General features: G+C 42.5%; 1 protein-coding gene across 3 annotated transcripts in view; it reads left to right on the top strand.

Moving 5' to 3' along the window:
• The window catches only part of septin12 (septin 12), a 244,464-nt gene that overhangs the window by 159,496 nt on the left and 70,588 nt on the right, over window positions 1-14,380 (top strand). Inside the window, exon 1 of one of the 3 annotated variants that reach the window (XM_061973803.1) lies at window positions 6,320-6,562. The exons of the other annotated variants lie outside the window; for them this stretch is intronic. The gene's annotated coding sequence lies outside the window, so the exon portion shown is untranslated. Of the gene's footprint in view, window positions 1-6,319; window positions 6,563-14,380 lie in introns of those variants that run through there. 3 annotated transcript variants of the gene reach the window in all.

Genomic DNA, 14,380 nt, shown 5'->3' with positions numbered 1-14,380 from the left:
ACTAAAAACAGTGCGGACGTTAAAAGTTAAAGATTTAGCTGAAAGCTAAGGTGAACATAAAAGTTTTCAGTCTAGTTTCAAAAGTAGTCAGAGTTGGGGAAAGTCTGACATCTTCAGGAAGTTTATTCCAGCTATTTGTTGCATCGTGACTGAATGATGCTCTCCCTTGATTTGACTTTACTCTGGGAACCGCTAACAGATTAGTCTCAGAAGATCTTAGTGATCTAGAGGGCTTATATAGTGGGAGCATATCAGTGATATACTTCAGCCCTAGACAATGTAGTGATTTATATGTGAGCAGGAGGATTTTGAAATCAATTCTCTGATGTACAGAGAGCCAAAGTAAGGATTTAAGAATTGGTGTAATGTGCTCACATTTTCTGGTCTTTGTTAGAACTCCAGCAGCAGCGTTCTGAACAAGCTGTAGCTACCTGACAGTTTTTTTGGGGGAAGACCTGCAAGGAGACCATTACAATAGTCTAGCCTACTGGTAATAAAGGCATGTACAAGTTTTTCTAAGTCTTGAGCTGACATGAGCCCTCTAAGTCTTGTTACATTTTTTTTGAGGTGATAGTAGGCCGATTTTGTTACTGATTTGATGTGACTGTCGAAATGTAAATCAGACCAGAGAGGAGATTCTGTAGAGAAATCTCGTTCGTTGGTTGACCTTTTTGATTACCTTGGTTGCCAGACACAGGGACTTCACATGTCCATCCATCCATCCATTTTTCTACCGCTTGTCCCTATCGGGGTCGCGGGGGATGCTGGAGCCTATCGCAGCTGCTTTCGGGCTGCATTCAGGCAGAAGGCGGTGTACACCCTGGACAAGTCGCCACCACCTCAGCAAACACAGATAGACAGACAACATTCACACTCACATCCACACACTAGGGCCAATTTAGTGTTGCCAATCAACCTATCCCCAGGTGCATGTCTTTGGAGGTGGGAGGAAGCCGGAGTACCCGGAGGGAACCCACGCAGTCATATGCAAACTTCACACAGAAAGACCCCGAGGCCGGGGAGCGAACCCAGGATCTTTGTATTGTGAGGCACATGCACTAACCCAGTGGTTCTTAACCTGGGTTCGATCGAACCCTAGGGGTTCGGTGAGTCGGGCTCAGGGGTTCGGCGGAGGTCAAGACACACCCGACTCATCGTGTAAATAAAAATTTCTCCCAAGCGGCGTATTACGGATACGACAGCAGCAGAAGTCAGACGTGTAATTTGTTGTGAGTTTATGCACTGTGTTGGTTTTGTTGTTTGAACAAGTTGATGCACGGTTCATTTTGTGCACCAGTAAAAAAACATGGTAACACTTTAGTATGGGGAACGTATTCACCATTAATTAGTTGCTTATTAACATGCAAATTGGTAACATATTGGCTCTTAACTAGTCATTATTAAGTACTTATTAATGCCTTATTCGGCATGGCCTTATTATTACCCTAACCCTCTAACTCTGGCCCTAACCCTCTAACCCTAACCCTAACCAAATAACTCTAAATTAAGTCTTTGTTACTTAGAATATGTTCCCCATACTAAAGTGTTACCAAAAACATATAACTTTGTCTTGAATTTGAAAAAAAAAAAAAAAAAAATTGTTTTCACTAAAGAAGGGTTCGGTGAATGCGCATATGAAACTGGTGGGGTTCGGTACCTCCAACAAGGTTAAGAACCACTGCTGTCTAACCCCTGTCCAAACCGTGCTGCCCGACTTCACATGTATGTGTGAAAATACAGAAAAACGATTTATTTGAGAAATCCGACGAATCCATCATGGAAACGTAGTGATTGACTGGCTCATAGCAACTCAGTTGTGAAGGGGTGCTCTACAGTCGTTTGATGAATGGAAACAGAAAGTGAAGGATGATGATTGTTAGTGTCCAAAGATACAAGATTAAAGGGGAACATTATCACAATTTCAGAAGGGTTAAAACCATTAAAAATCAGTTCCCAGTGGCTTATTTTATTTTTCGAAGTGTTTTTCAAAATTTTACCCATCACGCAATATCCCTAAAAAAAGCTTCAAAGTGCCTGATTTTAACCATCGTTATATACACCCGTCCATTTTCCTGTGACGTCACATAGTGAAGCCAACACAAACAAACATGGCGGAAAGAACAGCAAGCTATAGCGACATTAGCTCGGATTCAGACTCGGATTTCAGCGGCTTAAGCGATTCAACAGATTACGCATGTATTGAAACGGATGGTTGTAGTGTGGAGGCAGGTAGCGAAAACGAAATTGAAGAAGAAACTGAAGCTATTGAGCCATATCGGTTTGAACCGTATGCAAGCGAAACCGACGAAAACGACACGACAGCCAGCGACACGGGAGAAAGCGAGGACGAATTCGACGATCGCCTTCTAACCAACGATTGGTATGTGTTTGTTTGGCATTAAAGGAAACTAACAACTATGAACTAGGTTTACAGCATATGAAATACATTTGGCAACAACATGCACTTTGAGAGTGCAGACAGCCCAGTTTTCATCAATTAATATATTCTGTAGACATACCCTCATCCGCTCTCTTTTCCTGGGGGTCTGGCGGCAGATTTCTTTGACTTTATCCTTGGAAATGCATCTGCTTTGAGTGTCGCAGGATATCCACACATTCTTGCCATCTCTGTCGTAACATAGTTTTCGTCGGTAAAGTGTGCGGAACAAACGTCCTAATTTCTTGCCACTTTCGCATCTTTGGGCCACTGGTGCAACTTGAATCCGTCCCTGTTCGTGTTGTTACACCCTCCGACAACACACCGACGAGGCATGATGTCTCCAAGGTACGGAAAACAGTCGAAAAAACAGAAAATAACAGAGCTGATTCGACTCGGTGTTTGTAATGTGTTTGAGAAAATGGCGGATTGCTTCGTCATCGCTCCGAGAGCGAATAATAGAAAGGCGTTTAATTCGCCAAAATTCACCCATTTAGAGTTCGGAAATCGGTTAAAAAAATATATGGTCTTTTTTCTGCAACATCAAGGTATATATTGACGCTTACATAGGTGTGGTGATAATGTTCCCCTTTAAGAATCTATTCAGCTAATAGGTTTATGCCGCGAACCAAATCCAGACCTATGAGATCTTCAGTCTATGTCCACCGTGCTGCCCGACTTCCCATGTATGTGTGAAAATACAGAAAAACGATTTATTTGAGAAATCAGACGAATTTAGTACATGGAAACGTAGTGATTGACTCGCTCATAGCAAATCAGTTGTGAAGGGGTGCTCTACAGTCGTTTGATGAATGGAAACAGAAAGTGAAGGATGATGATTGTCAGTATCCAAAGATGCAAGATTAAGGATCTATTCAGCTAATAGGTTTATGCCGCGAACCAAATCCAGACCTATGAGATCTTCAGTCTACGTCCACCGTGCTGCCCGACTTCACACAGAAATCAGACGAATTTAGTACATGGAAACGTAGTGTTTGAATGGCTCATGATCGGTTTGTTAGCAAATCAGTTGTGAAGGGGTGCTCTACAGTCGTTTGATGAATGGAAACAGAAAGTGAAGGATGATGATTGTCAGTATCCAAAGATGCAAGATTAAGGATCTATTCAGCTAATAGGTTTATACCGCAAACCAAATCCAGACCTATGAGATCTCCAGTCTATGTCCACCGTGCTGCCCGACTTCACATGTATGTGTGAAAATACAGAAAAACGATTTATTTGAGAACTCAGACGAATTTAGTACATGGAAACGTAGTGATTGACTGGCTCATAGCAAATCAGTTGTGAAGGGGTGCTCTACAGTCGTTTGATGAATGGAAACAGAAAGTGAAGGATGATGATTGTAAGTATCCAAAGATGCAAGATTAAGGATCTATTCAGCTAATAGGTTTATGCCACGAACCAAATCCAGACCTATGAGATCTTCAGTCTATGTCCACCGTGCTGCCCGACTTCACATGTATGTGTGAAAATACCGAAAAACGATTTATTTGAGAAATCAGACGAATTTAGTACCGTATTTTCCGCACTATTAGCCGCACCTAAAAACCACAAATTTACTCAAAAGCTGACAGTGCGGCTTATAACCCGGTGCGCTTTATATATGGATTAATATTAAGATTCATTTTCATAAAGTTTCGGTCTCGCAACTACGGTAAACAGCCGCCATCTTTTTTCCCCGTAGAAGAGGAAGTGCTTCTTCTTCTACGCAAGCAACCGCCAAGGTAAGCACCCGCCCCCATAGAACAGGAAGCGCTTCTTCTTCTACTGTAAGCAACCACCCGCCCGCGTAGAAGAAGAAGAAGAAGCGCGCGGATATTACGTTTCATTTCCTTTGTGTGTTTACATCTGTAAAGACCACAAAATGGCTCCTACTAAGCGACAGGTTTCCAAGACGCAATCTCTCCATCTGCACACGGACTACTATTTCACAGCAACTACCTAAAGACTTTCAAGAAAAGCTGGCTACTTTCCGTGCATATTGTAAAAACAAGATAGCTGAAAAAAAGATCCGGCCAGAGAACATTATCAACATGGACGAGGTTCCACTGACTTTTGATATTCCTGTGAACCGCACTGTGGATACAACGGGAGCACGTACGGTGAATATTCGCACCACAGGGAATGAGAAGTCGTCCTTCACTGTGGTTCTAGCTTGCCATGCTAATGGCCAGAAACTTCCACCCATGGTGATATTCAAAAGGAAGACCTTGCCAAAAGAGACCTTTCCAGCCGGCGTCATCATAAAAGCTAACTCGAAAGGATGGATGGATGAAGAAAAGATGAGCGAGTGGTTAAGGTAAGTTTACGCGAAGAGGCCGGGTGGCTTTTTTCACGCAGCTCCGTCCATGTTGATATACGACTCCATGCGCGCCCACATCACGCTGGTTTTTAATATATTGTTAAAGTTTGACTGACCTATCTGACTGTTTTTTTGACATTCCTTTAGCGCAGTTAGATGCGGCTTATAACACGGGGCGGCTTATAGGTGGACAAAGTTTTGAAATATGCCGTTCATTGAAGGCGCGGCTTATAACCCAGGGCGCCTTATGGTGCGGAAAATACGGAGGATCTATTCAGCTAATAGGTTTATGCCGCGAACCAAATCCAGACCTATGAGATCTTCAGTCTATGTGCACCGTGCTGCCCGACTTCACACAGAAATCAGACGAATTTAGTACATGGAAACGTAGTGATTGACTGACTCATGATCGGTTTGTTAGCAAATCAGTTGTGAAGGGGTGCTCTACAGTCGTTTGATGAATGGAAACAGAAAGTGAAGGATGATGATTGTCAGTATCCAAAGATGCAAGATTAAGAATCTATTCAGCTAATAGGTTTATGCCGCGAACCAAATCCAGACCTATGAGATCTCCAGTCTATGTCCACCGTGCTGCCCGACTTCACATGTATGTGTGAAAATACAGAAAAACGATTTATTTGAGAAATCAGACGAATTTAGTACATGGAAACGTAGTGATTGACTCGCTCATAGCAAATCAGTTGTGAAGGGGTGCTCTACAGTCGTTTGATGAATGGAAACAGAAAGTGAAGGATGATGATTGTCAGTATCCAAAGATGCAAGATTAAGGATCTATTCAGCTAATAGGTTTGTGCCGCGAACCAAATCCAGACCTATGAGATCTTCAGTCTATGTCCACCGTGCTGCCCGACTTCACACAGAAATCAGACGAATTTAGTACATGGAAACGTAGTGATTGACTGGCTCATGATCGGTTTGTTAGCAAATCAGTTGTGAAGGGGTGCTCTACAGTCGTATGATGAATGGAAACAGAAAGTGAAGGATGATGATTGTCAGTATCCAAAGATGCAAGATTAAGGATCTATTCAGCTAATAGGTTTATGCCGCGAACCAAATCCAGACCTATGAGATCTTCAGTCTATGTCCATCGTGCTGCCCGACTTCACATGTATGTGTGAAAATACAGAAAAACGATTTATTTGAGAAATCAGACGAATTTAGTACATGGAAACGTAGTGATTGACTGGCTCATGATCGGTTTGTTAGCAAATCAGTTGTGAAGGGGTGCTCCACAGTCGTTTGATGAATGGAAACAGAAAGTGAAGGATGATGATTGTCAGTATCCAAAGATGCAAGATTAAGGATCTATTCAGCTAATAGGTTTATGCCGCAAACCAAATCCAGACCTATGAGATCTTCAGTCTGGTGGCAGTGCGTCCCAGTCCAGGTCAAGCAGTACAGGGTAAATGAATCTGACAGAGGAGAGGGGGGAGGACAAGGCAAAGGGGAGGCATCCTTCTCCACATGGGGATTAGTGGAAGCTCCTTGGCTATTTGCATGTCAATGGATCCTGGTGCTGCTTTTAGCGACCAACACCCCCTCTCCTTCCCTCTCTTTGGCCGGCTCCTTTACACTTCTCCTCACATCAGGAAAGACGCAGAGAGCATGAGGCAGTCAGAGAAGGAAAGATACAAAGGCAGAGTGCAGGACATCCCCGTTGTAGTTGTGTACAAACTTTGCTGAAAGGAAAGCTAAAAACACCAAAACCACAAGAGAGTTCTACCGAAGCGCTGTTTTCGGAGCCTGCCGGAGCATCACACAAGTGGGATGGTTGGTTGAAGGTAGGAATTTTCTTTTTTGTTTCTCGCATCCCCCATGGCTATGAGTGGGGTACACCCGGGCTGTGGGGCTAACAATGAAAGCTGACAGGACTGGTCCACTTTGGCGGTCAGAATGAGGGAGGAGGGGACGGCGTTGTTATGCAGGCCTCTTTGAAACTGTTGATTCAAGCAATCCTTAAAGGACGTTTATTGTGGCGTAAAAGACTCCCAGATGGCTATAAACGTAGTCAATACTTGCTCGTTTATTTGCCAAGTAGGTACTCTAAAATAATCCTTGTCAAAATAGGTTTTTCGTTTGCTCAAAGTTATAGTATCACTCCTGGTGATATTTGCTGTGCATTCATAATAATTGTTGCTCCGATTAAAACCGACTAGAGTTCGTTGGCTCGTCTGGTCAAGTGTGAACGTACTCCAGGACCAAAAGGACCTAACCAAACCGGGGGCCGTGACTGTAGTCCTGAGTGAGGAAAGTTTGAATGCCGACCGCACCAATGGACCAGCTATGATGTTGCCAAATTTGACTTCAACCAGGATATGTTGAATGTAAAATAATCAATAAACAAGAGTTAAATGTAAACCTATGAGCCGGGGGTCGGCAGCCCAAATTGTTGAAAGAGCCATACTGGACCAAAAATACAAGCCTTCGTAAGTCTTTTAAAGAAGATGTAAGTGTCTATATTAGCTATATTAGCATCTACTATCAAAATGACGATGTGTGTCGCAGACTAATGCAAACATCGTCGTTAACAGAAATGTTTAAATGTAATATTTATGCTACTTATGTTTACAACTTTGGAAAACATTAGGCTTTTTCAGAGGGTGAGATAACTCCTGGAAATCACTGGCTTAGATTGACCAAAGGTATAGATGTGTGTGTCCAAGTTAAAGGAAATGAGACCTGTCTTCTTCTAATGGATTTATTACAATCTTTGGCAAGCTGGGTCACGTTTGCTGTGGTCTGTAACAACATGGCACACCAACAACCGTCAGAAATGCAGCCAATATTACATACATATAATGTTTCGAGACATGCAAATATAAGTTAAATACACGGAGGTCATAAGTAAAGGAAATTCAATGAGCTCTAATATACCTACAAACAAGGCATAGTGATGCAATATGTACATACAAGTAGCATGTTAGCATCGATTAGCTTGCAGTCGCGCACTGACCAAATATGCCTGATTAGCACTCCACACAAGTCAAGAACATAAACAAAGCTCAACTTTGTGCATTCATGCACAGCATAAAACATTTGGTGGACAAAATGAGACGAAGAAGGAGTGGCACAAAACACGTCTTTCTGTGGCAGCGTCGGAGAAAGTTGTACATGTAAACAAACAGTTCACACAACTACTGTGAGTCCATGGACAGCCGAAATTAGTAGAACAAAATGACGCTCACCAAATACTGTCCTCAGTGAAGTATAAACACAAACATATTAAACAGTGGGCTTTCTAACAATTAAGAAGGTTTGCTTCATGTTTGTAGTCCTACAGAAAACAATTTTAAAACCAAAAATAGATATTTTTCCCCCCATCTTTTTCCATTTTCCCTTTGAAAAGGGCAGCGCTAAAGAGCCGCAAGCTATAAGCGTAAATACTAAGGGTGTAATGGTACATAAAAATGACGGTTTGGTACGTACCTCGATTTAGGGGTCACGGTTCGGTTCATTTTCGGTCTTGGTGATCATGTTTAGTTTGGCTGTGTTCTGTTTGGTTTTTTGATTTTGTCAGATCCTGTTTTTTCACTCCCCTGTTTTGTTTCCATGACAACCCATTAGTTTTCACCTGTCCTCATGTCACGCACCTGATTCATTTGGACTCACAAACCTGTCATTAATCATGTTCAAGACTATTTAAGCCGATGGTTGCCAGGAAGTCAGCCCGGCGACATTTGACTTCTGTTACCTCCTTACTACTCATGCCATTGTCATGCTGCCATAGTTTCCATGCTGCTCGTTTCTTGCCACGTGAGTTTTGTGTATTCTTGTCACAGTAAGTGTTTATTTGTTTCATGTTCATAGTTTTTTGCCCAAGTGCTAGTTTTTGTTTCATTAGTCAAGTTTGTTCTCCGCCTTTTTGCGTGCCTTTAGTTTTGTACCTTTTGTTAGTGTTAAAATAAAATCATGTATTTACCTCCAAGCCATGTCCGATCCAACTTTACTTGCATCTCGGGAAAACAAACACCCCATAGTCCACGCATTGACACGGTACAGTAAGAAAACAACAAAATATAAATTTTTTGGTTATTTATTTACCAAATTTGTAAACAATGGCTTTATCCTTTTAACGTTGGGAACACTATAATAATCCATCCATCCATCCATCTTCTTCCGCTTATCCGAGGTTGGGGGCAGCAGCCTAAGCAGGGAAGCCCAGACATCCCTCTCCCCAGCCACTTCTTCCAGCTCTTCCCGGGGGATCCCGAGGCGTTCCCAGGTCAGCCGGGAGACATAGTCTTCCCAACGGGTCCTGGGTCTTCCCCGTGGCCTCCTAACGGTCGGACGTGCCCTAAACACCTCCCTAGGGAGGCGTTCGGGTGGCATCCTGACCAGATGCCTGAACCACCTCATCTGGCTCCTCTCGATGTGGAGGAGCAGCGGCTTTACTTTGAGTTCCCCCCGGATGACAGAGCTTCTCACCCTATCTCTAAGGGAGAGACCCGCCACCCGGTGGAGGAAACTCATTACGGCCGCTTGTACCCGTAATCTTGTCCTTTCGGTCATAACCCAAAGCTCGTGACCATAGGTGAGGATGGGAGCATAGATTGACCCGTAAATTGAGAGCTTTGCCTTCCGGCTCAGCTCCTTCTTCACCACAATGGATCGATACAGCGTCCGCATTACTGAAGACGCCGCACCCATCCGCCTGTCGATCTCACGATCCACTCTTCCCTCACTCGTGAACAAGACTCCGAGGTACTTGAACTCCTCCACCTGGGGCAGGGTCTCGTCCCCAACCTGGAGATGGCACTCCACCCTTTTCCGGGTGAGAACCATGGACTCGGACTTGGAGGTGCTGATTCTCATCCCGGTCGCTTCACACTCAGCTGCGAACCGATCCAGTGAGAGCTGTAGATCCTGGCCAGATGAAGCCATCAGGACCACATCATCTGCAAAAAGCAGAGACCTAATCCTGCAGCCACCAAACCGGATCCCCTCAACGCCTTGACTGCGCCTAGAAATTCTGTCCATAAAAGTTATGAACAGAATCGGTGACAAAGGGCAGCCTTGGCGGAGTCCAACCCTCACTGGAAACGTGTCCGACTTTCTGCCGGCAATGCGGACCAAGCTCTGACACTGATCATACAGGGAGCGGACCGCCACAATCAGACAGTCCGATACTCAATACTCTCTGAGCACTCCCCACAGGACTTCCCGAGGGACACGGTCGAATGCCTTCTCCAAGTCCACAAAGCACATGTAGACTGGTTGGGCAAACTCCCATGCACCCTCAAGGACCCTGCCGAGAGTATAGAGCTGGTCCACAGTTCCACGACCAGGACAAAAACCACACTGTTCCTCCTGAATCCGAGGTTCGACTATAATAATTCTGCCCAACAATAGAAATAGCTCTGTGTGTGTTCCAATTCAATTATTTAGTGTCTCTGGATCTTGTTTACATCTCAGCTCAGATAATACAGTTCTTGGAGAAAGGTTTTGGAGAGTAAACCACAGTCCATGTGCTGCGGTTAAGGGTGAAAATGTGTAGAGGGTTGGCTGGAGAGCCTCCTACCAGCCCAGACAGAACAGGTGGTGGGGTTCCTGGCTGTAATCTCCCAAGAACGATCCTTGGACTAGATGCTTTTTTCTTCTTAGCTCGCCATCATAAAGAAAAGCCTGGCCTGTGTAAGAACCAGGACCATCTTTATAAATCAATGTGTACACAAATCAAATATCTTCATTAAATAACACTAATTGCATTATAAAGTATTCACAACAGGTTCTAGTTTTTTCCTCAATATTGTACAATGTAAATCAACATACATGTCAGAATCACAATATGCAATAAAGTGCTAAAATAACCATTAGCAACATAAATATGACCTATACAATACTAAATGTGCTTATTATCAAACACATTCAAAAGTACATTCAATACACAATAGTTATCATTGGTGCAGCTACAATAACCTTTTTGACATCTTCATCTAATTTATATTTTCTTCGTTGCGCTTCAGCTGGTAAAAAAACAAAAATAATCCGCATTAGAAAGGGTGAAGGGTTCGCCAGCCGTTTGTTTTGGAGACGTAAGGTCGCCAGACACATCACATACACAACACAACCATCTGTTGAAAAGCTATATGGAGATGATGATTTCATTTTCCAACATGATCTGGCACCTGCCCACAGTGCCAAAACCACCAGTAACTGGTGTACTGACCATGGCATTACTGTCCTTGATTGGCCTGCCAACTCCCCTGACCTGAACCCCATAGAGAATTTGTGGGGTATTGTGAAGAAGAAGCTGAAAGACACCAAACCCAATAATGCAAATGAGCTAAAGGCCGCTATTGAAGCATCCTGGGCATCCATAACACCTGAGCAATGCCACAGGCTGATTGCCTCCATGCCACGCCGCATTGATGCAGTAATCCATGCAAAAGGATTCCCAACCAAGTACTGAGTGCATTAATTGACATTTTCAAATGTTTGATTTTGTTTTGCTGTTATAAATCTTTTTTTTTTTACTTGGTCTGAGGAAATATTCTAATTTTTTCAGATAGGATTTTTGAGTTTTCTTAAGCTGTATGCCATAATCAGCAACATTCAAATAATAAAAGGCTTGCAATATTTCAGTTGATGTGTAATGTGTCATGACTTGGTCCTGGGGTTTAGTTTTTCTAGAAGGCAACGGAAAGTTGGCTCGGGCGAGACGGGAATGTGAGTACATGATTTATTTAATATATCAAAAAAAAGTACAAACGAAAAGCGCGCACAGTGGCAGAGAACAAACTATGAAACCAAAAGACTATAGCATTAATAAACAAAAACTTACTTGGCTTGGACAAACATAGCAGCATGAAGGATGGACATGAAAACAAGTGTCAGGAATGTACAGAGCATAAATGTGAGATGTCGCCAGAACGACAAACTGAAAACAATGAACTTAAATACTATAGACATGATTAGTGAAAGCAGGTGCGTGACTCAAAACGTGAAACAGGTGCGTGACGTGACAGGTGAAAACTAATGGTTGCTACGGTGACAAAACAAAACAAAAGTGCACAAAAAGTCCAAAAACAAAACCGAACATGACTAAAACAAAACATGATCACACAGACATGACATAATGAATCCAGAATGTATGACATTTTCATGTTTTTAGTTGCATTACAGAAAATAAAGAACTTTATCACAATATTCTAATTTTCTGAGACAGTCCCGTATGTATGTATGTATACAGGTAAAAGTCAGTAAATTAGAATATTTTGAAAAACTTGATTTATTTCAGTAATTGCATTCAAAAGGTGTAACTTGTACATTATATTTATTCATTGCACACAGACTGATGCATTCAAATGTTTATTTCATTTAATTTTGATGATTTGAAGTGGCAACAAATGAAAATCCAAAATTCCGTGTGTCACAAAATTAGAATATTACTTAAGGCTAATACAAAAAAGGGATTTTTAGAAATGTTGGCCAACTGAAAAGTATGAAAATGAAAAATATGAGCATGTACAATACTCAATACTTGGTTGGAGCTCCTTTTGCCTCAATTACTGCGTTAATGCGGCGTGGCATGGAGTCGATGAGTTTCTGGCACTGCTCAGGTGTTATGAGAGCCCAGGTTGCTCTGATAGTGGCCTTCAACTCTTCTGCGTTTTTGGGTCTGGCATTCTGCATCTTCCTTTTCACAATACCCCACAGATTTTCTATGGGGCTAAGGTCAGGGGAGTTGGCGGGCCAATTTAGAACAGAAATACCATGGTCCGTAAACCAGGCACGGGTAGATTTTGCGCTGTGTGCAGGCGCCAAGTCCTGTTGGAACTTGAAATCTCCATCTCCATAGAGCAGGTCAGCAGCAGGAAGCATGAAGTGCTCTAAAACTTGCTGGTAGACGGCTGCGTTGACCCTGGATCTCAGGAAACAGAGTGGACCGACACCAGCAGATGACATGGCACCCCAAACCATCACTGATGGTGGAAACTTTACACTAGACTTCAGGCAACGTGGATCCTGTGCCTCTCCTGTCTTCCTCCAGACTCTGGGACCTCGATTTCCAAAGGAAATGCAAAATTTGCTTTCGTCAGAAAACATGACTTTGGACCACTCAGCAGCAGTCCAGCTCTTTTTTTCCTTAGCCCAGGTGAGACGCTTTTCGCGCTGTTTCTTGGTCAACAGTGACTTGACACGAGGTATGCGGCAGTTGAAACCCATGTCTTTCAAGCGTCTCTTGGTGGTGGATCTTGAAGCACTGACTCCAGCAGCTGTCCACTCCTTCTGAATCTCCCCCACATTTTTGAATGGGTTTTTTTTCACAATCTTGACCAGGGCGCGGTGATCCCTATCGCTTGTACACTTTTTCTGACCACAGTTTTTCCTTCCCTTTGCCTCTCCATTAATGTGTTTGGACACAGAGCTCTGAGAACAGCCAGCCTCTTCAGCAATAACCTTTTGTGTCTTTCCCTCCTTGTGCAATGTGTCGATGGTTGCCTTTTGGACAGCTGTCAAATCTGAAGTCTTCCCCATGTTTGTGTAGGCTTCAGAACTGGACTGAGAGACCATTTAAAGCCCTTTGCAGGTGTTTTGAGTTAATCAGCTGATTAGTTTGTGGCACCAGGTGTCTTCAAAATGTAACCCTTACACAATATTCTAATTTTGTGACACACGGAATTTTGGATTTTCATTTGTTGCCACTTCAAATCATCAAAATTAAATGAAATAAACATTTGAATGCATCAGTCTGTGTGCAATGAATAAATATAATGTACAAGTTACACCTTTTGAATGCAATTACTGAAATAAATCAAGTTTTTCAAAATATTCTAATTTACTGGCTTTTACCTGTGTGTGTGTGTATATATATATATATATATATATATATATATATATATATATATTTATACAGTATATAGATTCAACTTTGACAAAGATCCTAACTGTCCATCCATTCATTTGACCATTATAAATGTCATCCAAACTGACTTAAGTGCGATGCAGAACTTAAGTGACCTTTGCACTTGATAATGGTAAACAATCACGCAGACTAGTGAAGTCAAAATATTGCAATATTATGTCCTGTGCGAGGAGTACTACAGTATATTTGTGTGAGCTTCACACACATGCCAGAGCAAATATGTACACAGCTGATCACAGCGATACACTTGTTTGATACCTGCTCTTTTAGTCTGGTCCAACCACTCCATGACACGTGATATTGAAACTCCAGTTCCTCAAAATTCTAACTCTAGATATGATGGCGTTGTTAGTCATATCATGACTCACGGCGCGTTGTGTAAATCCAGGATGAGTGTCAGACTTCAGTGCCTTTGGGGGGCAATTATGTTGCATGAGTTAATTTGCACCTAGATGTCATCGTCTGTAGTTGACCAGAGTTTGGCTTCAAGGTAGCCTGGAAGACTCTCTATGTGGGTGTGCTGTCTATCCCACAGCCAATTTGTCCTGTTTTTAAACCACATATTCCATTTCAGATAGAGATGTCCGATAATGGCTTTTTTGCCGATATTCCGATATTGTCCAACTCTTAATTACCGATACCGATATCAACCGATACCGATGTATACAGTCATGGAAGTAACACATTATTATGCCTAATTTTGTCAAACCATTTTTTTAATTTGTTCATTTCT

Source organism: Nerophis lumbriciformis, linkage group LG22 (genome assembly GCF_033978685.3).
Source record: "Nerophis lumbriciformis linkage group LG22, RoL_Nlum_v2.1, whole genome shotgun sequence".
Taxonomy (NCBI): domain Eukaryota; kingdom Metazoa; phylum Chordata; class Actinopteri; order Syngnathiformes; family Syngnathidae; genus Nerophis; species Nerophis lumbriciformis.
This window is presented reverse-complemented; position numbering and strand designations above follow the sequence as displayed.